We start from the raw sequence: 25,308 nt of genomic DNA on the forward strand, positions 1-25,308 counted from the left end.
CTGGCAGGAGATGAGAATAATTTTTTTTTTAAAAACTCAGCAAGCAGTTATGAACTGGAATGTACTGTTTGAAAGGGTGGTGGCAGCAGATTCGGTAGTAACTTTCAAAAAAGGAATTGGATCTCGAATTAAAAAGGAAAATTTAGCAGGTTATGGGGAAAGAGCAGGGTAGTGGGACAAAATTGGTAGTTTTTTTCATAAAGCTGGCACAGGCCTGATGGGCCGCATGGCCTTCGCCTGTGCTTGTAAAATTTTATAAGCGCATGCCCTTCCGAAGCAGTCTTCATACACAAGATGTCTGCCAGCAAAGCTTCAGCAATGATGTGAAAAGATCAGACAGTATTTGTTAAGTCTGAGAGTTTTTATATCTGGATTGGAGAATATGGTACACCAAAACTCTAATGCATACAGAAAGGGGCATATACAGATTTTTTTTAAATCAAGTGGAGCACCACTGCACAGGGCAGGGATGATTTCAATTTTGGCGTGCAATTCTTTGGCCACTTGAAAAGGGTGTGTAATTGTAGCAGCTCAAACAAATGCTTTCCCTCCTCCCACTTTCATGAGAAATGGAGCACCCATCATCTACAGCCTGAACTTTGCATTTAGTGGCACAACTAAGAATAACCAAGAGCTCAAAAAATGATAGGATTAATGACCTTGAATGACAGGCAGCCACAAGAAGCAAACCCCCAGCTATTTCTTTGTGTAAAACTGTATTGTTACAAGCTACTGTCAAACAATATAAAAAAGTTTAAAAATACATGTCCAAATAATCAGGGCACCTCCCTTCATTCACAATATTCCAGATTCTAGTTGAACAGAGGCAAGCGCCAAGAACACCCAAAGAACTTTGACCGCACGCTGCTGCCTGTCAGATTGACACAAATGATAACCTCATTTATTAAGTGCATTTACTTTAGTGATCCGCCTTCCGCAGTTAACCAGGTGATGCCTGTCGTCAGCTATTGGCACTAACCCTTCTATAAACATTTTAATTTAATTTAAATCAAACATAGCATCAAACATCACAGGCAAGCAGGTAGGTGATTGGTTTGGGAAGCAGCTACCTGTTTGCTGAGTATCTGGTAAGTGATTAAGGTCCATTCTAATTTAAAACAGCAAAAGGAACTAGAGGTAAGCTGAATAAAACATATAAAAACAAAGGAAAATAAAATAAATAATTGAATAAAATAATTAAGTAGTTAAATGAAACACATTAAGGATGACAAGACAGGTGATGTATCACAGCTGCAGCATGTGGGAGCTCCTGGATGCCAGTGTGATCCAGGGCAAACACATCTACAGTAAGTGTTTGCGGCTCGAAGAGGTTCTGCTCAGACTCATTGAACTGGAGGCCGAACTGCAGACACTGCGACATATCAGGGAGGGGGAAAGTTACCTGGACATTTTGTACCAGGAGGCAATCACACCCTTTAGGATAGGGTCTTCTAATTTGGTCAGTAGTCAGGGACAGGAAAGTATAGGTGCATCTGAGGCAGGTAAGGGGACCCAGAGGGCAGGAGTGCAGGAGCCTCAGCCTTTGCGATTGTCCAACAGGTTTGAGGTTCTTTCGCTTGTTTGGATGAGATTGGGGGCTGCAGGGTGGATGAGCAACCTGACCATGGTACAGGAAGCCACTCAAGTGGAGGGAGAAACAAGGAATGAAATGGTAGTAGGGGACAGTATAGTTAGGGGGATTGACACTGTTCTCTGAGCAAAGAGCGAGAATCCAGACAGCTTGTTGCCTGCCCGGTGCCAGGGTTCGGGACATCTGCTCAGAGCTGGAAAGGAACTTACAGTGGGAGGAGGAGGATCCAGTCATCATGGTCCATGTAGGTAACAACAACATAGGCAGGACAAGGAAAGAGGTTCTGCGTAGTCAGTACGAGGACCCAGGCGCCAAATTAAGCAGAAATTCAAAGGTTGTCTGGATTATTACCTGAGCCACATGCAAACTGGCATAGGGCAAATAAGATTAGAGAAATTAATGCATGGCTCAAAGACTGGTGTGGTAGAAGTGAGTTCCGGTTCATGGGGCACTGGCACCAGCACTGGGGAAAGTGGTGGCTGTACTGTTGGGACAGTCTACACCTGAACCATGCTGGGGCTGATGTTCTAGTGAGCTGCATAACTAGGGAAGTAGAAAGGGTTTTAAACTGAATAGTGGGGGCAAGGGATCAAATTTGGGAAGATATGATAAATCAAGGAGTAGAGACAAGGCAAGAGAGAAAGGTATTAATACAGGAAATGATAAACAGACTGTGACAGGAAGGGACAGAGCCTACAAATCTAAGAGTAAATCAACAGATAAGGCTAGAGGTTAAAAAATAATAAAAAGACTAAAGGCCCTGTATCTGAATGCACGTAGCGTTCGAAACAAAACAGATGAACTGAGAGCGCAAATAGAAATAAATATGTACGAGCTGATAGCCATTACAGAGACATGGCTACAGGACGACATAGATTGGGACCTGAATATTGAAGGGTACATGGAAAGAACAGAAAGTTAGGAAAAGGTGGAGGGGTAGCTCGATTAATTAATGATGGTATTCGTGCAATAGAGAGGGATGACCTAAGTTCAGGAGACCAGGATGTAGAAGCAGTTTGGGTAGAGATGAGAAATTATAAAGGCAAGAAGTCACTTGTGGGAGTGGTGTACAGGCCACCTAACATTAACCACACTGTAGGACGGGGTATAAAGGAAGAAATAATGGCAGCTTGTCAGAAAGGTACAGCGATAAATATAGGGGATTTTAACCTACATATAGACTGGAAAAATCAAATGGGCAGAGGTAGCCGAGATGAGGAGTACATAGAATGTTTTCAGGATAATTTCTTGGAATAATACATTGTGGAGCCAACCAGAGAGCAGGCTATACTAGACCTGGTATTGTGCAACGAGATAGGATTAATTTAAAAGCAAAATACTGCGGATGCTGGAAATCTGAAACAAAAACAAGAAATGCTGGAATCACTCAGCAGGTCTGGCAGCATCTGTGGAAAGAGAAGCAGAGTTAACGTTTCGGGTCAGTGACCCTTCTTCGGAACTGACAAATATTAGAAAAGTCACAGATTATAAGCAAGTGAGGTGGGGGTGGTGGGGTGGGGGTGGGGCAAGAGATAACAAAGGAGAAGGTGTAGATTGGACCAGGCCACATAGCTGACCAAAAGGTCACGGAGCAAAGGCAAACAATATGTTAATGGTGTGTTGAAAGATAAAGCATTAGTACAGATTAGGTGTGAATACACTGAATATTGAACAGCAGCAAGTGCAAACCTGAAGAAAAACAGTGGGTAAGCAAACTGAACAAACTAAGATGAAATGAAATAAATGCAAAAAAAGATTGTAAAAAATGTAAAAAAGAATGTAAAAAAAAGGAAGAAAAAATAACTAAAAATGAAAGTAAAATGGGGGGCTGTCATGCTCTGAAATTATTGAACTCAATGTTCAGTCCGGCAGGCTGTAGTGTGCCTAATCGGTAGATGAGATGCTGTTCCTCGAGCTTGCGTTGATGTTCACTGGAACACTGCAGCAATCCCAGGACAGAGATGTGAGCATGAGAGCAGGGGGGGAAGTGTTGAAATGGCAAGCAACCGGAAGCTCAGGGTCCTGCTTGCGGACTGAGCGGAGATGTTCCGCAAAGCGGTCACCCAGTCTGCGCTTGGTCTCCCCAATGTAGAGGAGACCACACTGTGAGCAGCGAATACAGTATACTACATTGAAAGAAGTACAAGTAAGTCGCTGCTTCACCTGAAAGGAGTGTTTGGGGCCTGGGATAGTGAGGAGAAACGAGGTAAATGGGCAGGTATTACACCTCCTGCGATTGCAGGGGAAGGTGCCCTGGGACGGGGACGAGGTGGTGGGGGTAATGGAGGAGTGGACCAGGGTGTCACGGAGGGAACGATCCCTTCGGAATGCTGACAGGGGAAGGGAGGGGAAGATGCGACTGGTAGTGGCATCACGCTGGAGGTGGCGAAAATAGCGGAGGATGATCCTTTGGATATGGAGGCTGGTGGGATGAAAAGTGAGGACAAGGGGAACCCTGTCACGGTTCTGGGAGGGAGGGGAAGGGGTGAGGGTAGAGGTGCGGGGAATGGGTCGGACACGGTTGAGGGACCTGTCAACCACAGTGGGGGGAAATCCTCGGTTGAGGAAAAAGGTCATATCAGAAGCACCGTCATGGAAGGTAGCATCATCAGAGCAGATGCGTTGGAGACGGAGAAACTGGGAGAATGGAATGGAGTCCTTACAGGAGGTAGGGTGTGAAGAAGTGTAGTCGAGGTAGCTGTGGGAGTCGGTGGGCTTATAATGGATATTAGTAGACAACCTATCCCCAGAGATGGAGACAGAGAAGTCGAGGAAGGGAAGGGAAGTGTCAGAGATGGACCATGTAAAGGTGAGAGAAGGGTGGAAATTGGAAGCAAAGTTGATAAAGTTTTCTAGTTCGGTGCGGGAGCAGGAAACGGCACCGATACAGTCATCAATGTACCGGAAAAAGAGTTGGGGGAGGGGGCCTGAGTAGGACTGGAACAAAGAATGCTCAACATATCCCACAAAAAGACAGGCATAACTAGGACCCATGCGGGTACCCATAGCGACACCTTTTACTTGAAGGAAGTGCGTGGAGTTGAAGGAGAAGTTGGTCAATGTGAGAACAAGTTCAGCCAGGCGGAGGAGGGTGGTGGTGGATGGTGACTGGTTGGGCCTCTGTTCCAGGAAGAAGCGGAGAGCCCTCAAACCATCCTGGTGGGGGATGGAGGTGTAGAGCGATTGGACGTCCATAGTGAAGAGGAGGCGGTTGGGACCAGGAAACTGGAAATTGTCAAAATGACGTAGGGCGTCAGAAGAGTCACGGATGTAGGTGGGAAGAGACTGGACCAGCGGAGAAAAGATAGAGTCTAGATAGGAAGAAATAAGTTCAGTGGGGCAGGAGCAGGCTGACACAATGGGTCTGCCAGGACAGTCCCGTTTGTGGATTTTGGGAAGGAGGTAGAAGCGGGCTGTCCGGGGTTGTGGGACTATGAGGCTGGAAGCCGTAGAGGGAAGATCTCCAGAGGAGATGAGGTCAGTGACAGTCCTTTGGACGGTGGCTTGATGTTCGGTGGTGGGGTCATGGTCCAGAGGGAGGTAGGAAGAGGTGTCTGTGAGTTGGCGTTGAGCTTCTGCAAGGTAGAGGTCGGTACGCCATACAACAACAGCACCACCCTTGTGGATTAATTAATGATCTCATAGTTAAGGCGCCCCTAGGTAGCAGCAATCATAATATGTTTGAATTTTACATTCAGTTTGAGGGAGAGAAGAGTGGGTCCAAGACTAGTATTTCAAACTACTTGTGGCGCACAGTGGCGCAGTGGTTAGCACCGCAGCCTCACAGCTCCAGGGACCCGGGTTCGATTCCGGGTACTGCCTGTGTGGAGTTTGCAAGTTCTCCCTGTGTCTGCGTGGGTTTTCTCCGGGTGCTCCGGTTTCCTCCCACAAGCCAAAAGACTTGCAGGTTGATAGGTAAATTGGCCATTATAAATTGTCACTAGTATAGGTAGGTGGTAGGGAAATATAGGGACAGGTAGGGATGTTTGGTAGGAATATGGGATTAGTGTAGGATTAGTATAAATGGGTGGTTGATGTTCGGCACAGACTCGGTGGGCCGAAGGGCCTGTTTCAGTGCTGTATCTCTAATCTAAAAAAACCTAAGTATGGGCAATTACAAGGGCATGAAAGCAGAGCTAGCTAAAGTGAGCTGGAAAATCAGGTTAAGGGATAGGCCAATAGAGATGCAGTGGCAGATATTTAAGGGGATATTTCAGAATACACAGAATCGATACATTTCAACGACAAAGAAAAATTCCAAGGGTGGAACCCGCCGTCCGTGGTTGACTAAAACAGTTAAAGATAGTATCAAACTTAAAGAAAAAGCATATAATTGCACAAAGATGGGAGGCAGGTCAGAAGATTGGACAGAATATAAAAAACAGCAAAGAATGGCGAAAAGATTGATAAGGAAGGTAAAATTAAAGTATGAGAGAAAGCTAGCTAGAAATATAAAGACAGACAGTAAGAGTTTCTTTAGATATTTAAAAAAGAAAAAAAAGAGTGAACAAAGTGAGCATTGGTCCTATAGAAAGTGAGTCTGGGAATTAGTAATGGATAATAAGGAGATGGCAGATAAATTGAACAGATATTTTGCACCAGTCTTCACAATTGAGGATACAAGTAACATCCCAGTATTAGTTGTAAATCAGGAAATGGAAGGGAGGGAGGAACTCAGGAAAATTACAATCACCAGGGACGTGGTACTGAACAAATTGATGGAGCTGTGGGCTGACGAGTCCCCTGGCCCTGATGGACTTAATCCTAGGGTGTTAAAAGATGTGGCTAGTGAGATAATTGATGCATTAGTTTTAATTTTCCAAAATTCCCTCGATTCGGGGAAGGTTCAGTTAGGCTGGAAAATAGCAAATGTAACTCCTTTATTCAAAAAGGGAGGGAGACAGAGATCAGGAAACAAAGGCCAGTTAGCGTAACATCTGTCTTAGCGAAAATGTTAGAAGCTATTAAAGACGTTATAGCAGAGCATTTAGAAAAATTCAAGATAATCAGGCAGAGTCAACATGGTTTTGTGAAAGGGAAATTATGTTTAATCAATTTATTGGAGTTCTTTGAGGGAGTTACATGTGCTGTGGATGAAGGGGAACCGGTGGATGTATTGTACTTAGATTTACAGAAGGCATTTGGAAAGGTGCCACATCAAAGGTTATTGCAGAAAATAAAAGCTCATGGTGTAGGGGGTAACATTTTGGCATGGATAGCAGATTGGCTAGCTAACAGGAAACAGTGAGTAGGCATAAATGGGTCATTTTCTCGTTGGCAAGATGTAACGAGTGGTGTGCCGTAGGGATCTGTGCTGGGGCCTCAAATTTTTTACAATTTATATAAATGACTTAGATGAAGGGACCGAAGGTATGGTTGCTAAATTTGCTGATGACACAACGATAGCTCGGAAAGTAACTTGTGAGGAGGACATAAGGGGGCTACAAAGGGATATAGATAAGTTAAGTGAGTGGGCAAAGACCTGACAAATGGAGTATAATGTGCGAAAGTGTGAAATTGTCCACTTTTGCAGGAAGAATAAAAAAGAAGCATATAATCTAAATGGTGAGAGATTGCAGAGTTCTGAAATGTAGAGAGATCTGGGTGTCCTAGTGCATGAATCACCAAAGGTTAGTATGCAGGTACCGCACATAATTAGGAAAGCTAATAGGATGTTATGGTTTATCGCAAGGAGAATTGAATACAAAAGTAGGGAGGTTATGCTTCAGCTATACAGGGCATTGGTGAGACCACATCTGGAGTACTGTGTCCAGTACTGGCCTCCTTATTTAAGGAAGGACATAAATGCATTGGAAGCAGTACAGAGAAGGTTTACTAGACTAATACCTGGAATGGGCGGGCTGTCTTTGGAGGAAAGATTGGACAGGCCAGGCTTGTATCCGCTGGAATTTAGAAGAGTAAGAGGCGACTTGATTGAAACATATAAGATCCCGAGGGGTCTTGACAGGGTGGATGTGGAAAAGATGTTTACCCTTTTGGGAGAATCTTAAATGGGTGATCCCTAGTTCAAGACAGAGATGAGAAGAAATTTTTCTCTCAGACGGTCGTGAGTCCTTGGAATTCTCTTCCTCAAAAGGCGGTGGAAGCAGAGTCTTTGAATATTTTTAAGGCAGAGGTAGATAGATTTTTGATAAGCAAGGGAATGGAAGGTTATTGGGGGGAGGTGGAAATGTGGAGTAATCAGATCAGCCATGAACTTATTGAATGGCGGAGCAGGCTCGAAGGGCCGAGTGGCCTACTCCTGCTCCTAATTGATATGTTCATCTGTTCATAAACATAGTAAATATTTAACTGTTGTTTCTGCCTACCAAGTGAAATATTTCAGGTGCTGAACAATTTATTACAATTGCTGACCGGAGACAGACACAGACAAACAAGTGTTTGTGGAACCTTACTATGTGCAAACTGACTGCCACATTGCCTAAACATACACTGGAAAAGTACTTTATTGGTTATAAAAGCACTTTAGGACGTCCGGAAGTCATGAAAGGTGCTCTCTGTACAAAGTGCTAAAATGCAAGTCTTTCTTTTTTACTGATATACACAAATTATTTTGCGATGGTTTTATCAGCTATTTAACCTCAGTTTGTTTCATGCTCAATTCCAGTATCCTTTTACTGTTTCTTCTCTGCTTTTGGTGCTCACTTTCCTCCGCCCTGTCGTCCCCACTCATTGGCCGAGGAGAGTAAACAACCTGTCCAAGGTCATCCCCAGTGTTGCTTCAGATCCTGTTTGGAAGAGGCACACAAGTGACTCAGAGTGGCTTATGCTTCCAGGCCTCGCATGTTTGCCCGCTTAAGAGAAATTTCAGGCACAAACTTCTTCCCACACCCTCCATTCCATGGAGGGAAGTTGCCCACCATGTTATCCCTCTCACTCATATAAATCAAACAGGTCACACTTCATTCTGCAGACAGTGATAGCTCTGACGCTCATCTGCTGCTAACATACACAGCTTTTGTGTTCCAACAGCTCTCCACTGCAAGTTAATCCTCATCGCCAGTTGCTCTGTCTGGTCTTTCCACCTTTGCTATCAGGAGACAGATAAATATTCCGGACCCAGACTCCTCCCAACCCCTGCAAACATGTCACCTATTGCCCACAAGTGTCAAGGTTGCGTTCTCGCGCATCCCTGATTTTAATGACTTCACCACTGAAAGCCACGCCTTCAGCTGCCTAGGCCCCAAGCTCTGGAATTCCCTCCCGAAACCTCTCCACCTCTCTCTCATCCTTTAAGTCATTCCTTAAAACCTACCCCCCTGACCAAGCTTTTGGTCACCTGTACTAATACCTCATTGTGGATTAGTGTCAAATTTTGTCTGATAGCAAGAAAGACTTGCATTTATACATCATTTTTCATAACCACAGGACATCCCAAAGCATTTTGCAGATAATTAAGTACTTTTTGTAGTGTAGTCACTGTTCTAATATAGGAAACACAGCTGCCAATTTGCTCACAGCAAGCTCCCACAAACAGCAATGAGATAACGACTAGCTAATAAAAACAGAAAGTATTGGAAATACTCAGCAGGTCTGGCAGCATCTATGGACAGAAACAGAGTTAATGTTTCAGGACTGTGGCCTTTCATCAGAACTGCTGTTTTTCTGATGTCGACTGAGGGATAAATATTGGCCAGGATGTCAGGGTAACTCCCCTGCTTTCCTGCCCATGTGAAGAGCCTTGGGACATTTTACTATGTTAAAGGAATTATATAAATGCAAATAGTTGTAGCAGCCCGGTGTGACTCTTGACCTTCCAGTAGGGGAACACCACAGCATCCATTTGGTCACCTTTTGCTCAAATCAGAAGCAGCAGCCACCAAACTCAAGCCTCTCCCACTCCACAGCACCGAGTGCTGCTGCTTTAACAGTCAGTGCCACCGTTCTGCAGGAAGTCAATTTGGACCGGGATGAAGGAGAACACATAACTCACAAAAGACATAGTCATCTGGTTAGTATATGGGTGACGTAAACAGGCTTTCTGACAATTTGCAGTCAGCATCCTAGTTATACAGTGCATATGTGCAGATTGATTTTTAAGCCACATCGCGCACAATCAAACCAACTCCTATACTGAGTTTTTTGGGCTAAGGGAGGGTTGTATTTTAAAGTGGCTTGTTGTTACACTGCTAAATGTTTAGCAACATTTGGACTTCAAAACAGCCCTAATGTGCGAAAGTTTGTCAGTTTGTCATTAGGATGTGACCTCTTTCCAGTAGGGAGATCTATCCAGTATGATTGCCTGGCATTTTTGTTTGCCATTTTTTAAACAGCACAGCAGTGCCATAGTACATGGGTGCTGTACAGCTGATGGCACTTTGAAAAATAGACTTACCAACAGCAAGAGAGATCCAGTTTTTTTTCTGATGTGCTGTTGATTCTGAGAGCACTCCTGTCAGGGGTGCCAAGCTTACGACATGGCACAAACAATCTGACACTGAGCTCAATGTCAAATTTCCAGGCAGGCCCATCCGCTGCACTGAAAATACTAGCACATGTTTGGATTTCCACTGCAGCAGCCAGTCCACATGATGGTTTCCTGCACTTCATTTCACTAACACAAGAGAACAGTGTCGCTAAGGTCTGTCTCACCTGACCCAAGCACCGAGCCCCAATCAAGGTAAAAGTGGATTGTTTGTATAACCCTACTGGGTGAGATGGTTACTTACTGTTAACACCCAGAATGATTGAGAGTCAACACAAATATCTTATCACAGTGACACCCACCCAGAAAATGCTGGCAAGAGCAAGAACACTCAGATTAGACTGTTGTTAATGTTTCTGCAGGACCAAAGCTGTTACTGCTCAAAGTTGCATGTCAACAAACCTTACAAAGAGTAAATAAAAGTTAGAGAGCAACAGCAGCTTCTGTTTTTTTAAAATCTGAGAATAACCTCCTCAGCACAACCCTGAATGAGGAGCTTTCCACACTCATGGAAGTGCCAATGCTCCGTCACTGAGGGTGATACCGGATACGTAATTTAAAAAAAAAAGTATCTCTATTTAAAAAATGACTAGGGTGAAAGAGCAAGGGAGTGGCAAGATCGGAAAGCCAGCACAGGCACAATGGGCCAAATGACCTCTTTCTGTGCTCTAAGATTTTATGGATATTTGCCTACATTACCGGTCTACCTTTAATTCATAGCAGCCAGACTTTCCATGGTAAGCAATTAATATGGATCACATTAACTTGCAAGGATGATTAACCTACTTACAGCTGTAGTAACGTTTTCTGCCCTGCAATGAAGTAGTACTTTCCCTCATTCTGTATCCACAGCTACTTGCTTTAATCTCAGACTGGAGCACAAGGTTTTCTGAATGGTAACATATCCCGTTGACGACGGAAATGGATACTGACTGATAGAAACACTTTGAACTTTTAATCATTTCTTATTCTGTTCAAGGTGAAGAATGTTAATGTTACCATTTTAATGAGACAATGCCAAAAACACTACCTGATCAATGATTAGATACACTGTGCAGCTCCCTCTGCTATGCCCAAATATGTACGTCCCCTCTTGGCAAAGCATAGAAACATAGAAAATAGCAGCAGGAATAGGCCATTCGGCCCTTCAAGCCTGCTCCACCATTCATTATGATCATGGCTGATCATCCATCTCAGTAGCCTGTTCCGGCTTTCTCCCCATACCCTTTGATCCCGTTAGACCCAAGAGCTATATCTAACTCCTTCTTGAAAACATACAATGTTTTGGCCTCAACTACTTTCTGTGGTGGCAAATTCCACAGGCTCACCACTCTCTGGGTGAAGAAATTTCTCCTCATCTCAGTCCTGTAAGGTTTACCCCATATCCTTAAACTATGACCCTTGGTTCTGGACTCCCCCACCATCGGGAACATCCTTCCTGCATCTACCCTGTCAAGTCCTGTTAGAATTTTATAGGTTTCTATGAGAGTTCCCCCCCTCACTCTTCCGAATTCCAGCGAATATAATCCTAACCGACTCAATCTCTCGCATACGTCAGTCCCACCATCCCAGGAATCAGTCTGGTAAACCTTTGCTGCACTCCCTGTACAGCAAGAACATCCTTCCTCAGATAAGGAGAGCAAAATTGCAGACAATATTCCAGGTGTGGCCTCACCAAGGCCCTGTATAATTGCAGCAAGACATCCCTGCTCCTGTACTCGAATCCTCTCGCTATGAAGGCCAACATACCATTTGCCTTTTTTACCACCTGTTGTACCTGCATGTTTACCTTCAGCGACTGGTGTACAAGAACATCCAGGTCTTGCTGCATATTCCCCTCTCTCAGTTTATAGCCATTCAGATAATAATCTGCCTTCCTGTTTTTGCTACCAAAGTGGATAACCTCACATTTATCCACATTATACTGCATTAGCCCACTCACTCAACTTGTCCAAATCACCCTGAAGCCTCTCTGCATCCTCCTCACAGCTCACCCTCCCACCCAGTTTTGTGTCATCTGCAAATTTGGAGATATTACATTGAATTCCCTCATCTAAATCATTAATGTATATTGTGAATAGCTGGGGTCCAAGCACCGATCCCTGCGGTACCCCATTAGTCACTGCCTGCCATTCGGAAAAAGACTCATTTATCCCTACTCTTTGTTCCCTGTCTGCCTACCAATTTCCTATCCAACACAATAAACTACCCCCGATCCCATGCACTTTAATTTTACACGCAAATCTTTTATGTGGGACTTTGTCGAAAGCCTTCTGAAAGTCCAAATAAACCACATCCACTGGCTCCCGCTCATCAACTCTACTAGTTACATCCTCGAAGAATTCTAGTAGATTTGTCAAGCATGATTTCCCTCTCGTAAATCCATGTTAACTCTGTCCGATTCTACCACTGTTCTCTAAGTGCTCTGCTATAAAATCTTTGATAATGGACTCTAGAATTTTCCCCACTACTACTATAATTCCCTGCTTTCTCTCTACCTCCCTTTTTAAATAGTGGGGTTACATTAGCTACCCTCCAATTTGTAGGAACCGTTCCAGAGTCTATAGAATCTTGGAAGATGACCACTAATGCATCCACTATTTCTAGGGCCACTTCCTTAACTACTCTGGGATGCATACCATCAGGCCCTGGGGATTTATCGGCCTTCAATCCCATCAATTTTCCCAACACCATTTCTCTACTAATACTGATTTCTTTCTGTTCCTCTCTCTCACTAAGCCCTGTGTTCCCCAACATTTCTGGTATGATATTTGTGTCCTCCTTTGTGAAGGCAGAACCAAAGTATGCATTTAGTTGGTCAGCCATTTCTTTATTCCCCATAACAAATTCCCCTGTTTCTGACTGTAAGGGACCTACAGTTGTCCTCATCAATCTTCTCTATATATACCTATAGAAACTTTTTGAGTCAGTTTTTATGTTCCCCGCAAGCTTGCTCTTGTACTCTATTTTCCCTTTCTTAATCAATCCCTTGGTCCTCTTTTGCTGAATTCTAAACTGCTCCCAACCCTCAGGTCTGTTGTTTTTCCTGGCAAATTTATATGCCTCTTCCTTGGATCCAATGCTATCTCGAATTTCCCATGGCTACCTTTCCCGTTTTACTTTTGTGCCAGACAGGGACAAACAATTGTTGCAGTTCATTCATGCGCTCTTTAAATGTTTGCCATTGCCTATCCACTGTCATCCCTTTAAGTACCGTTTCCCAATCCATCATGGCCAACTCGCGCCTCACACCTTCGTAGTTTCCTTTACTAAGATTCAGGACCCTTGTCTCAGAATCAATGACGTCACTCTCCATCTTGATGAAGAATTCTATCATATTATGGTCGCTCATCCCCAAGGGGTCTCGTCAATTATTCCTCTCTCATTACACAATACCCAGTCTAGGATGGCCTGTTCTCTTGCACCCTCATTGCTTTTGTGCCAATATCATATGAATATTTCCCACACAAGCCTATCCATATGACCCTCGAGTGCAACTGGCAGACTAGACTGGCAGTTTTTGCCAATTCATATGGGATCGTCTTTCTGACTCACCAGGAATATGTTACACAGGACATTGACAGCCAACAGAGTTTTCCATCCAGGCCTGCTGGATTTTAATCCAAGTCCTCTCCAGCTTCTACTGTTCCAAATAGTTTTGCAAATGCCTCAGAGAAGAACAAAAAGCAGTGTTACTAAAGAAAAGTTAAAGGGAATTTGCCACTTCTCATCATGGTATTAACTCCAGCTTAATAATTAGGGAGATCGTTGAAATGCAAATTGCATACGACTACACAGCAAACTAATTGAGATCTGAAAACTAATATTTCGAATACAAATGAATAAAGTAATGACAAATTTCAGACATGAATTATTTAGATCCGCACAATGGAATGTTCAATTAAACATATTAGCCCTTGACTATTAATTCAGCTTTAAAATAAAACATTTTTATGTCATGTTTAATTAAACCATCTGATTGTATAAAAAACAATTGGATTTGGCACAAAACTTGTCAGCACATTCAACTTTTCAAGAGCTTCTTTTCCACAGAAGATTAGATCTCAGTTCTCAAATAAAGGAGGAATGGGAATGTACAGAAGGTGAGCAGTGGTTAATTACAGGACAGTAATGCAATCAAAGAATTGCTCATTACAGAGTCAGAGAATGTTTGCGTGAGAAAGTTCTTGCGCCGAGTTTAAATTACCTGGTAGGCCTCAATCATGCCCCTAGCCAGTCAATCCACAGGACAGCTGTCTGCTTTGAATCACTACATTGCCAACCATGGGAAAGCTGCCCATCAAAATCTACTAATTGCAAATTCAACTCCAAAGCAACAGTGTTGCAAAATAACTTGAAAAAAAATAAATAACATTTTTCCATCCTGGTTCAGTTCTGCTCATTCTTCAGTTACATTAGAGCACTAACCATTATAAATATTTGTAGGACAGAAAAAAAAATAATTTGAAATTCAGTACACTTACTCAGAATACAATGATCTCAGAACTACTGATTTAAAGAGGTTGTAGTGGGTGGGGAGAAACAAAAAGGAGGAAAAAGATGACAAGTGGAAGCAGACTCGTTTCCCACTGAAGCAGAGGGCAACACTGAAAGGTGAATCACACCTTTTACCTCCCAGCAGTTCATCAGGCACAACATTGACAGTCACCTAGAAGCCAATTATGAGCAGGCTTTCAGCTACCCCTTCAAGAACATCCTGATGCAGGTGCACACGGCCTGCATCCGGGCTAGACAGCTGGACACGTGTATGTATTAGTCCCTGTCTGTGTAGTGGAGCCTGTTCTCCAATTGTCTCGGGCATCCCTGCCAGTGGACAAAGACCTTGCGGTAGTCCGTGTGCAACGGCCACCCCACGTTCAAGGAACCCAAGCACAGGCATCTTCTACCCCCTCAAAATGAACTTCAGGACCTTATGGATAACCCCAGCAGCGATAGACCTGAACGTCGCACTTCTATCATAGCCTGAGAACTCAGCCGCTACAACATTGATATCACTGCCCTAAGTGAGACACAGCAGGCAGGAGAAGGACAGCTCAAGGAACAAGGTGGTGGATACATCTTCTTCTGGAAAGGTAAACCAGAAGAAGAGCGCTGACTCCACAGGGTTGGCTTCGCCATAAAAATTGAACTAGCCGACTGCCTCAGCGAGCCCCCTTTTGGATTAAACAATCATCTCATGACCCTCTGGCTCACCCTAACCCAGAAACAATACACCACAGTCATCAGCAGATAAGCCCCAACCCTAGAAGCAACAGATGAGGCCTAAGGGGAATTTTACTCCTGTCTTGATCACTTGCTGTCCCGTGTTCCCAAGGAAGACAAGCTGATCTTCCTCAGCGACCTCAACACCAGAGTTGGGAGGGACATAAACCTTTGGAAAGGTGTGAATGGCAAGGAAGGTGTTGGAAGGGCTAACACCAATGGAGTCCTTCTTCTGACGAAATGCCTTGAACATGGCCTGATCATAACCAACACCCTATTGCATCAGAGACACAAATATAAGACCTCACGGCAGCACCCTCACTCTAGGCATTGGCATTTGCTTGACTATTATCGTCCGAGTGAAGGACCGTAAGGATGTTTACATTACCCATGCCATAATAGGAGCCAATGACTGCTGGACTGACCATTGCCTAATCAGAGGTACTATCTCCATAAACCCAGTCCAAAAATAGCAGCGGCAGCAGAAGCACTGCCGCAGGAAAATCCATGTCGATGGTATCAAGGACTCTGGGAAGAAAGACCTACTCAGGCAGCATCTTACAAGCAACTTGGCGACGCTCAACGAATAGGAACTACAGAATTTTCACAATGCCTGGTCTGTCCTCAAAGCTACCATAATCAGCACTTGCGAAGATACACTTGGTTTCTCAACCAGGAAACATCAAGACTGGTTTGCCAAGAACAACCAGGAGATCTAGGAGCTGCTAAATCACAAGCGCAAGGTGTTCCTGACCTGGAAGCATCACCAAAATTCAAGGGGAAAAAAAGCAGGTATACAGACAATTGAAGGCCAAGGTTTAACAAAAAACCCGTGACCTAAAGAACAGCTGGTGGGCTGAAAGAGCATAGCAAGTACAGCAACTCGCCAACAGCCACAGCACGTGTGGATTCTTCAGCGCAGTCAAGACCATTTACGGCCCAAGTACCCAAGGACCTACCCCACTGAGAGCTAAGAATGGAGTGGCATTGATTAAGGACAGAGAGGCAGTCAGTGCTCTTTGGAAGGAGCACTTCGAAGATCTTCACAATCCCGACTCAGTCCTTGATGCGAGTGCCCTCGACCACATTCCACAGGATGCTACCCACCACTACCTCAGCCTGACAGGAGATTGAAAAGGCCACCAAACAGCTAAAAAACAAGGTCGACGGTGTAGATGGAATTCCCACCGAAATTCTAAAATATAGTGGGGAGGCACTCTTGATACAATTACATGGTCTCATCTCCCTCATCTGGAAGGAGGAGAGCATGCCAGGGGATCTCTGAGAAGCTGTAATTGTGACCATCTTCAAAAAAGGTGACAAGACTGACTGTGGTAACTACAGAGGGGTATCCCTGCTGTCTGCTACAGGGAAGGTCATCGCAAGAGTCCTTCTCAACCGCCTCCTCCCCGTGACTGTAAAGCTCCGACCAGAATCACAATCACAGAATCACAGCATCATCATTAAGACCCCCTATTTCCACATCCATAACATTGCCCAACTCCGCCTCACCCTCAGCTCATCTGCTACTGAAACCATTTTCCATGCCTTTGTTACCTTTGCACTTGACTATTCCAATGCACCCCTGGATGACCTCCCACATACTACCCTCAGCAAGCTTGAGGTCATCCAAAATTCTGCTGCCTGTGTCCTTACTTGCACTAAGTCCCGTTTCCCTATCATCCCTGTGCTCACTGACCTACACTTGTTCCCAGTTAAACCACGCACCAGTTTTAAAATTCTCATCCTAGTTTTCAAATCCCTCCATGGCCTCACCCTTTCCTATCTCGGTCCATCAAGAGGCACAGTGGACATGATCTTCACAGCAAGACAGCGCCAAGAAAAATGTAGGGAGCAGCAGCAACATGGCCTTCCTGGACCTCACAAAGGCCTTCGACTCTATCAACCGAGGGGGATTATGGAACATCCTCCGCAAATTTGGCTGCCCGGAGAAATTCATCACCATCCTCCGCCTACTGTACAACGACATGCAAGCTGTAATCCTTGCCAACGGATCTGCCACTGACCCAATCAGAGTGCAAAGTGAGGTCAAGCAAGGCTGTCATTGCACCAACGCTCTTTTCTGTCTTCCCTGACACAACACTCCACCTCATCTCCTTGGAGCTCCCTGCGGGAGTAGATCTATTCTACAGCATGAGCGGGAAACTGTTTAACCTACGTCGCCTTCAGTCCAGAACCAAGGCCACTCCAACCTCTGTCATCGAGCTGCACTATGCGAACACCCAGAGGCCGAGCTTCAAACCCTCGCTGATGTATTCACGGAGACGTATGAAAGAATGGGCCTGAAGCTAAACATTCGGAAGACTAAGGTCCTCTGCCAACCTGCTACTGCCAACACTGCCCCCCCCCCCCCCAACCACTGAACAATGTGGATCGCTTCTCATACCTTGGGAGCCTCCTCTCAGCAACAGCAGACATCGACGATGAAACTCAGCATCGCCTCCAGTGTGCCAGCATAGCCTTCGGTCGTCTGAAGGAAAGAGTGTTTGACGACAAAGACCTCAAACCTGGCACCAAGCTCATGGTCTATAGGCTGCAGTACTATCTGACCTCCAGTATGTGTAGTCTCAAAATCATTTTGTTATTAATCTTTAGCCTAACAGTCACTCAACAAATACAATACAAATACAACAGCAACAGATGTTCCCCTTCAGACACCTTGGGTTCCATCATCTTCATATAAAATAATAGTCATGCCTTTAAGTGACAATTCAGCAAAAGCCCTTAATTTTGAGTACCACACAAAAAGAAAACTATTTTTGAAAACAACTTTAATAAAAAGTTAAATGGTTATTTTCAAAAATTTCAGAGCTCCCAATGTCATTGTCTTGCATCATCATTAAGACCCCCTATTTCCACATCCATAACATTGCCCAACTCCGCCCCACCCTCAGCTCATCTGCTACTGAAACCATTATCCATGCCTTTGTTACCTTTGCACTTGACTATTCCAATGCACTCCTGGATGACCTCCCACATACTACCCTCAGCAAGCTTGAGGTCATCCAAAATTCTGCTGCCTGTGTCCTTACTTGCACTAAGTCCCGTTTCCCTATCATCCCTGTGCTCACTGACCTACACTTGTTCCCAGTTAAACCACGCACCAGTTTTAAAATTCTCATCCTAGTTTTCAAATCCCTCCATGGCCTCACCCTTTCCTATCTCCAATCTCCTCCAGCCCACAACCCCTCCTAGATCTCTGTGTTCTTCTAACTCTGGCCTCTTGTCCATCCCTGATTTTTTTTAAAAATTGCTCTACCATTGGTGGCTATGCCTTCACCTGCCAAGGCCCCAAGCTCTGGAATTCCCTCCCCAAACCTCTCTGCCTCTCTTTCTTTCATTAAGGCACTTCTTAAAATCCAGCTCTTTGACCTAGCTGTTCGCCATCTGCCATAATATCTCCTTAAGTGGCTCGGTGTCAAATCTTGCTTGATATCATATGGAATGCCTCGAGACGTTTTATTATGTTAAAGGTACTTTATAAAGACAAGTTGTTGTTTTTGTTGCCTTTTTTAAGGTTGTCTACTGAAAATTGAGTTTTGATGGTCATCAGTGGAGCAGTTTGGAGATGGGAGGGGACTGTACTGGGCATCAAAGGTGAAGCAGTGAAATGTCGCATTAACAATGAAGGTGACTATGGTCCCATCAGGCACACAGTAAGTTAAAAAAAAATTTTGACTAAATACTGGACCCTTATTTTGAAGTGTCCCAATAAGCGCAATAAATACATTTCTATTGCATGATCTATTTGTAGAGGTGTCCCTGAACTACTTTTTGACAATAGTCCAAATTTGGAATCGGCCATCTGGAATTTTCTGCAACACAGACCAGTCAATGGAAGTCGATTTTAAAGTGCAAGTCAGTTTTTTCCACTGGCTTCTGTTATGATGCGCAGGCTTTAGTGATTAAGCTTTTCAAACAATTCATCATAAATGTAAAAAAATTAGAACCCTAGTATGTGTTCAACCTAGAACTCTACCTATCTTCTACTCCGCACTTCTCCTTTCAGTTGTGAACTTGGCAAAAGATGACATTTTTATATTACACTAATGAGAAATAAAGTGATAAATGAAAATAAAATCTTTCCTGTGGTAGTCTTCCTTCCAGGGTGGGAATTAATTGACAAGCAATTATCTCACTTTAACCTCTGAATCTGAAGTTCTCCACTATAATTTTAATGCTCAATGGCTTCACCCAGAGTTTCTTGCAACAAAAAATGCCATTAAAACATAACTGTAACTCATGAAAACTCCGGTGTCTGAATATTCCAAAGAATGGCTGGAAAACATTGCTAACTCATCATTTAAAACAGTTGTTTTTACCCTCAAGAAGGGAAATTCCATAGGTAGCAATCACAGAAAATATATTGGATGTACGTTCTGTAGTCAGTGCTGTAAATAATGAATGTTGATTCTGATGCAGTTCAGTCATATTGCAATTTAACTCTATAAACAAGTGTGTGAATGGCATGAAAACAAAAACTCAAACTTATTTTGATTATCCCAGTGAGCTAAAAGCCACAGTAAGGCACAACCCAGATTTTACCTTTTGTAAAATCTTAGCATTTCCCAATTCTCTTAAAAGTGTCATGTTTTCATTACAAAGTGTTTTATAAACCTTTTTCTTGGGTTTTTTATGACAAACCTCAGAAGGTTGCTTTCCCCCTTCAGTCATAAAGACATTAAGTCTGATTCGTTGTCCTGTTCCTTTCTGTCTGTAGTCTGCTTTGATAATCTTTATTTTAATGTTCCTGCCATTCCCTTGGCTCCGTCTATCACCTCTTCCATATTTGAATCTCTCCCATCAAGCTTCCTTGTCACAGTACTGAAGTTTTCCTAATCAGCATTACAAATGACATCCTCTATATCTGTGACTGTGGTACATTTTCCCTCCACTTTCTCCATGACCTCTCTACAGGCTTTAGCACAGCTCGCCACATCATCTTCCGCCAATGCCCAGTTCAGTTTGACTGCCCTCACTTGGATCCACTATAATCTATCCGATCATAAGCCAAAGCATCTCCAGCAACGGCTTCTCTTCCCACCCTACCCCCCCCCCTCCCCCCTACAAAGATCTATCCTTCACCCCTTTATCTTTCTCACCAACATGCTGCCCTTTGGCGACATCACACAAAGACTTGGAGCCAGCTTCCACATCCACGTTGACAATTTTCAGCTCTATATTTCAATAACCTCTCTTCTACCCTCCCACTACCTCTGTGCAATCAGACTACTTAACCAACATCCAGTCTCAGATGAGCTGCAATTTCAAAGGCACTGTATAAATCCATGTAATTGTTGGCATGCCCTTGACTCCCCCCTGGATCTTCAGTCATCTCTCAAACATGGCTGATCAATAGAGCATCACCACTACCATTGCAACAGCAGCTGGTGCCTCTCCCACACCACTAAACAACCAAATAATTTTGAACATCCACATCAGAAATAACTGGAAGGCTCCGCAATCAATAGCAACTTTCATTTCTTTTTACCTTCACTTAGTTGCATTTTTGAATGAGAGGTGTGCTTAATACACAAGCTTTTGTATTCAAATCTATCAAGCGTCATGCCACAGAAACTGGTAGGTAGGATAACCAGAGCACTAAATGCTTTCCAGCCTTTTGAAAAACTGAAATTGATTGAAATTTACAGATGCCATGCATAAAGCAAAGCCTTGAGGACAGGTGATGGAATAAATGGGCTGGTACTTCTCCGATAAACCTGTGCACTCACTGTACTGCTTAACAGGGTACAGAATTAGATATTCTAAAATAACTGCTTGGCCAGCAGTCTCGGACAAAACCTGCAGACACACACACAAGAATTTGACACTTGTAGCTAGGTAACTGCCAAATAGGAAACAAGAACAAGATGTAATACAGAGATCTTTTCCTATACCTGTGATTCTGCCTGTTAGTACCAGCAGCAGCTAATATTCAGTGCCTGCCCGATATCTACTGCCTGTCACTAAGTGCTAAGCTGTTACTCCTAGCAATAACTACGCTTAGGCAGTAACTGCTGAAGGCAACCCATGGTAAAAACATGCCCTAATTGAACAGGCTGTTACACAGTTTAAAATCCACTGAAATAAAAAAAAAAGTAAATACCAATGTGTTTTTCCTTTATACCAGCTCCCTCAGCAGACCACTCAGCTGACCGTCTTTATATCTGCAGCAAGCAGCTAAATAACGTTAAATCTGAAGTAAATCATTCTCATTTGGCAGCAATATTCAATTGTGATCTGTAAATTCTAACATCTTCATACTTGCAGCCAAATTTCCAACCCCCCTTCCCTACCCCACCCTTGCCAAAGCCCATTGGCAAAAAAACCCTTCCGAATAGGTTAGGAGCCATGCAATTGCTCTCCTCAGTGCCAGCTAGTTGAATATACATAATCAAAATAACACGTTAGCTCTCACTGGTTATAACCATAGTGCTATCCAGTACTTCGAAAGTAAGATTTTATTTTCAAAAACTATTGATTTTAAACAGTCTCACAGCCTGAAGCCATGTCACATTTTACTTTAATCCCGTGATCTATCAAGACATTGATTTGCTTAATGAGAAGGCGGTATCACATAGATTTCCATCACAGATTTCAGCTTTACAAAAGATCAGACAAATCACATGTAATATCTCATATGATATCCCCATTAAAATCAAAATAAACTTTACTCTGACCAACAAATAACAATTTGAGGTTTCATTTCATGCATTTACAATGTGGCATTCAGGTGAACGTGTCACCTTTGCAACACAGTAAAAGAACAGCAATCAGTTACATACACAATTCTGGGAAAGCAGCAAGTACACTGGAAAGGCCACTCAACCCTGACTCTTGACCCCCTTTGAATGTCCCTAATACTTTTACTGCTACTTCCATAATCAGTAGACTGCTGTCATCATACATCCTCTGGAATGCAATGCACTGCACTACCTGAAAGCGTGATGGAAGCAGTTTCAATAGTAACTTTCAAAAGAGAGTTGGATAAATACATGTAAAGAAAAAATTTGTAGGGCTCCAGGGAAAAGCAGGGGAAAGCAAATAATTGGATAGTCCTTTCAAGGAGCCAGCACAGTCACGATGAGCTGAATTACCTCCTCCTGTGCTTTAAGATTCTTTAAGTAATAAAGTTGTTCCTAATACCTGTTAAAATTATCCTTCATCATTTTTCTGTGTGCACTTTCCTGGCTCAAATCAAGCACATTATATGTGTATAATGTACACATGCAGCATTTAATTCAACTCTGACGTCTGCCCCTTAGGCTCATTCTACGGTGCTGTTTCAGCAATATTCTTCATGAGTTCATTCAGTCTTTTTGAAGTTTACTACACAAATTGCACGTACATATGCATAGCGAAAAGGTTCCACAGCTTCGGTATTATGGATGTTATCCTGGTGACTGGTAAGAATCAAGTCTGTGCATTAGATGCACTACCTCCAATGGGAATCCATTAAACACTGGATCAGAAGGCAATCCTGCACCACAGTCACTAATTCTGATTCTGTTACCTCCTATCCATTCTAACTTACATTGGGGGTTGATTGTTGTATCCCATTATTACATTGTACATTTATAGTGTATTTATATTGTTCTCACCTATTCCTAAGTAATACCCAGTGTTGTCCAGTGTATACAACCTATTTATACTGCCTCCTCACCACCACCCCCCACCACCCCACTTGTTTTTATTGCTGCCTTTCCTTACTTTAACCCAATCCCCACCACCTCAGCTCACCTCTTCCTCCAAGCTTTTCATACACCTTCTCCAATTGGTCTCATTGATTTGTGGTCTTTTCAATGGAGTTCAATGCCAGCTTTGTGCCATCCATTAAACTTCGACACTCACTGGTCGCCGTGGGCACATAAAGGGTTCCTTCTTCTCCTGATGCCGCTATCCTCCCGTTCAGCTCCTCAATTAACAAAAAGAATATTCCTAACAATCACCCTCTCTGACCCCTGAGGCTCTGAGAACCGAATTGCATATTTACTTGTACGATCATGATCTAAATGTATCTCCAAATTCTCGCACGAATTGTTATTTCCTGCTGAAAGCAATGTTTCTTTATGTTTCATCCAAAACGCAGTAAATGTCTTTAAACCTTGTATTTCAAGTCAAAAAGAGGCTATTTTCCATACCCTGATCAATTATTACTCCTTTGCACAGATACAAGGGGGGGGTTGAGTGTCCCCCCGACCTTCCCTCTTATTTGCTCTATGGATCAATGTTAACGCCGTGAGTTCACAAATAATCGTCAATTTCAAACGCTCAGCCGTCTCTCACACATCACACAGTGACTAAACCAAATACACCCATCCAAACTTAGCAGTGATCTCAATCTGACTTGTATAAACCGTAAACACGTTAATCAAAAACTATTCAGAAATTTCACTGGAACTTTTTTTTTTAAAAAGTGTTTCACAAAAAAATAAGCTCCCTCTTCCTAAGAAACCTACCGACTTTTAAATACTTAAATATCCGTGAATTCTTCTCCCTTTATGTTTACACCCGCTGCCTATAATGTATAATCTGACATATTGCTGATATCCCCCCGCCCGCACTTCATTCTAAAAAAAAAAATCCAAAAACGGCCTTCTTATAGTAGCAAATCCTTCAAAGCCCAGCACACTGAACTGCCCACAGTTAAGTTCGATCACATGGATTCCCTTTCCCTTCCTCATATCACATTATTCCAGTAATGAGAAGCCAGGGCCCCGAGTTAACGGTAAAGCAGATGGTGGGGAAATGATGATGATGTCTAAAGCTGCCGACCGCTACTTCCAGAAAGCAGGAACAGCAGCAGCTGCAGGCCGAGTAAAGGAGCTCCGGCTGGGCTGGAGGCGCCGCTCCGGCTCCGGCTCCAACGGAATAAAGAAGTCGAACAGAAGAGACACACAGACCGGGTACAGACCTGCCACTCCGGGTCAAGGAGGCTCCGCTCCAGTCCGCTTTGCTTTAGGTTGCTTCTTTTGTTTGATTGAAGGATGTTTTCTAGATATATACACATTAGATGGTGGATCCACTGGTGTTTGATCGCGTCAGGGAGTATTTGGCGGAAACAGGAACTCCAAGGGGTCTGTTTATATGAGAATCACAGATCAGCTCCAGGAACCTTCCGTGTAACGGGAGAGAAGCAGGCGCCGAGGGTAGAGCTGGGGGAGGAGGTGATCCAACAGCAGCCACCACCAGCCTGCCTGACTCTATATGTGTGTGTGTGTGAGCGAGTGAGCAGAGTCTGCTCAAGGAGCTCAGCTCAGCCCATCTCCCAACCACAGACAAACTATGCGCATGTCTTCCCCTCCATTACAACACCGCTGCACAGCAGGAATCACATGTGGAGCAGCCGGCTGAGCGTTTGCACTCCTATCTGCCCTAAATCCCGTCCTTTCTGCTCATTAGTTATTGCTATTAATGTTTAATGTGCCATAAACATGTTACATCGATTGTGCAACTCTCATAAAAGAGTATTATTAATTTACCCCCGTGAAAAGCTGTCTATGAGACGCTTTTACAGGGAAACTGAAACATGCTATTTCGTTGCACTTGCATTGATTTTGATCATGAATATATTAATAATTACTGCTGAAGCACATCGTGAAGCATATTTAAATCCATTCAAGTACCCCATTAGGCTGCAGTAAATGATCCACATTGATTATGCCTCTAATGAATATATTATTAATTTACATGTTGCAGCACGACAAGAAGGACTTTATAAAGAATCTTGTGCTGCGTTAATCTCTTGCAAATACCTGTATGGACTAAATATATATTGATAATGCAATGGTACGAATACATTAATAATTTACTTTAAACCCATCATGAAACAGTTAAAAGGAAGAAACTCCTCCTATTAATCTGTTGTGGTTCTCTTCCACTAATTAATAGTAATATATTTTCAGAGTGATGCACAATTTGTCGTATTACAATATCAGAATATACAATTATAGGAAGCAAAGTAGTCCTATCAATTTCCTATAAACTCCCATATCTTTTCTCTTTTGGGCCTCCTTATCTCGAGAGA

The 25,308-nt window shown here is 43.4% G+C and overlaps 1 protein-coding gene across 8 annotated transcripts in view; it reads right to left on the reverse strand.

The window, feature by feature from the left end:
- Positions 1–24,642, reverse strand: part of LOC137373900 (alpha-(1,6)-fucosyltransferase) — a 904,043-nt gene extending 879,401 nt beyond the window's left edge. For 6 of the 8 annotated variants that reach the window (XM_068039463.1, XM_068039461.1, XM_068039460.1 and 3 more), the window contains exon 1: positions 24,196–24,642. The gene's annotated coding sequence lies outside the window, so the exon portion shown is untranslated. Of the gene's footprint in view, positions 1–10,827; positions 10,856–13,592; positions 13,706–24,195 lie in introns of those variants that run through there. The other 2 variants (XM_068039454.1, XM_068039457.1) reach the window with 2 other exon arrangements.
- Between the last annotated feature and the right edge of the window lie 666 nt (positions 24,643–25,308).

The sequence above is a fragment of the Heterodontus francisci genome, chromosome 9 (genome assembly GCF_036365525.1).
Source record: "Heterodontus francisci isolate sHetFra1 chromosome 9, sHetFra1.hap1, whole genome shotgun sequence".
NCBI classification, from domain to species: Eukaryota; Metazoa; Chordata; class Chondrichthyes; order Heterodontiformes; family Heterodontidae; genus Heterodontus; species Heterodontus francisci.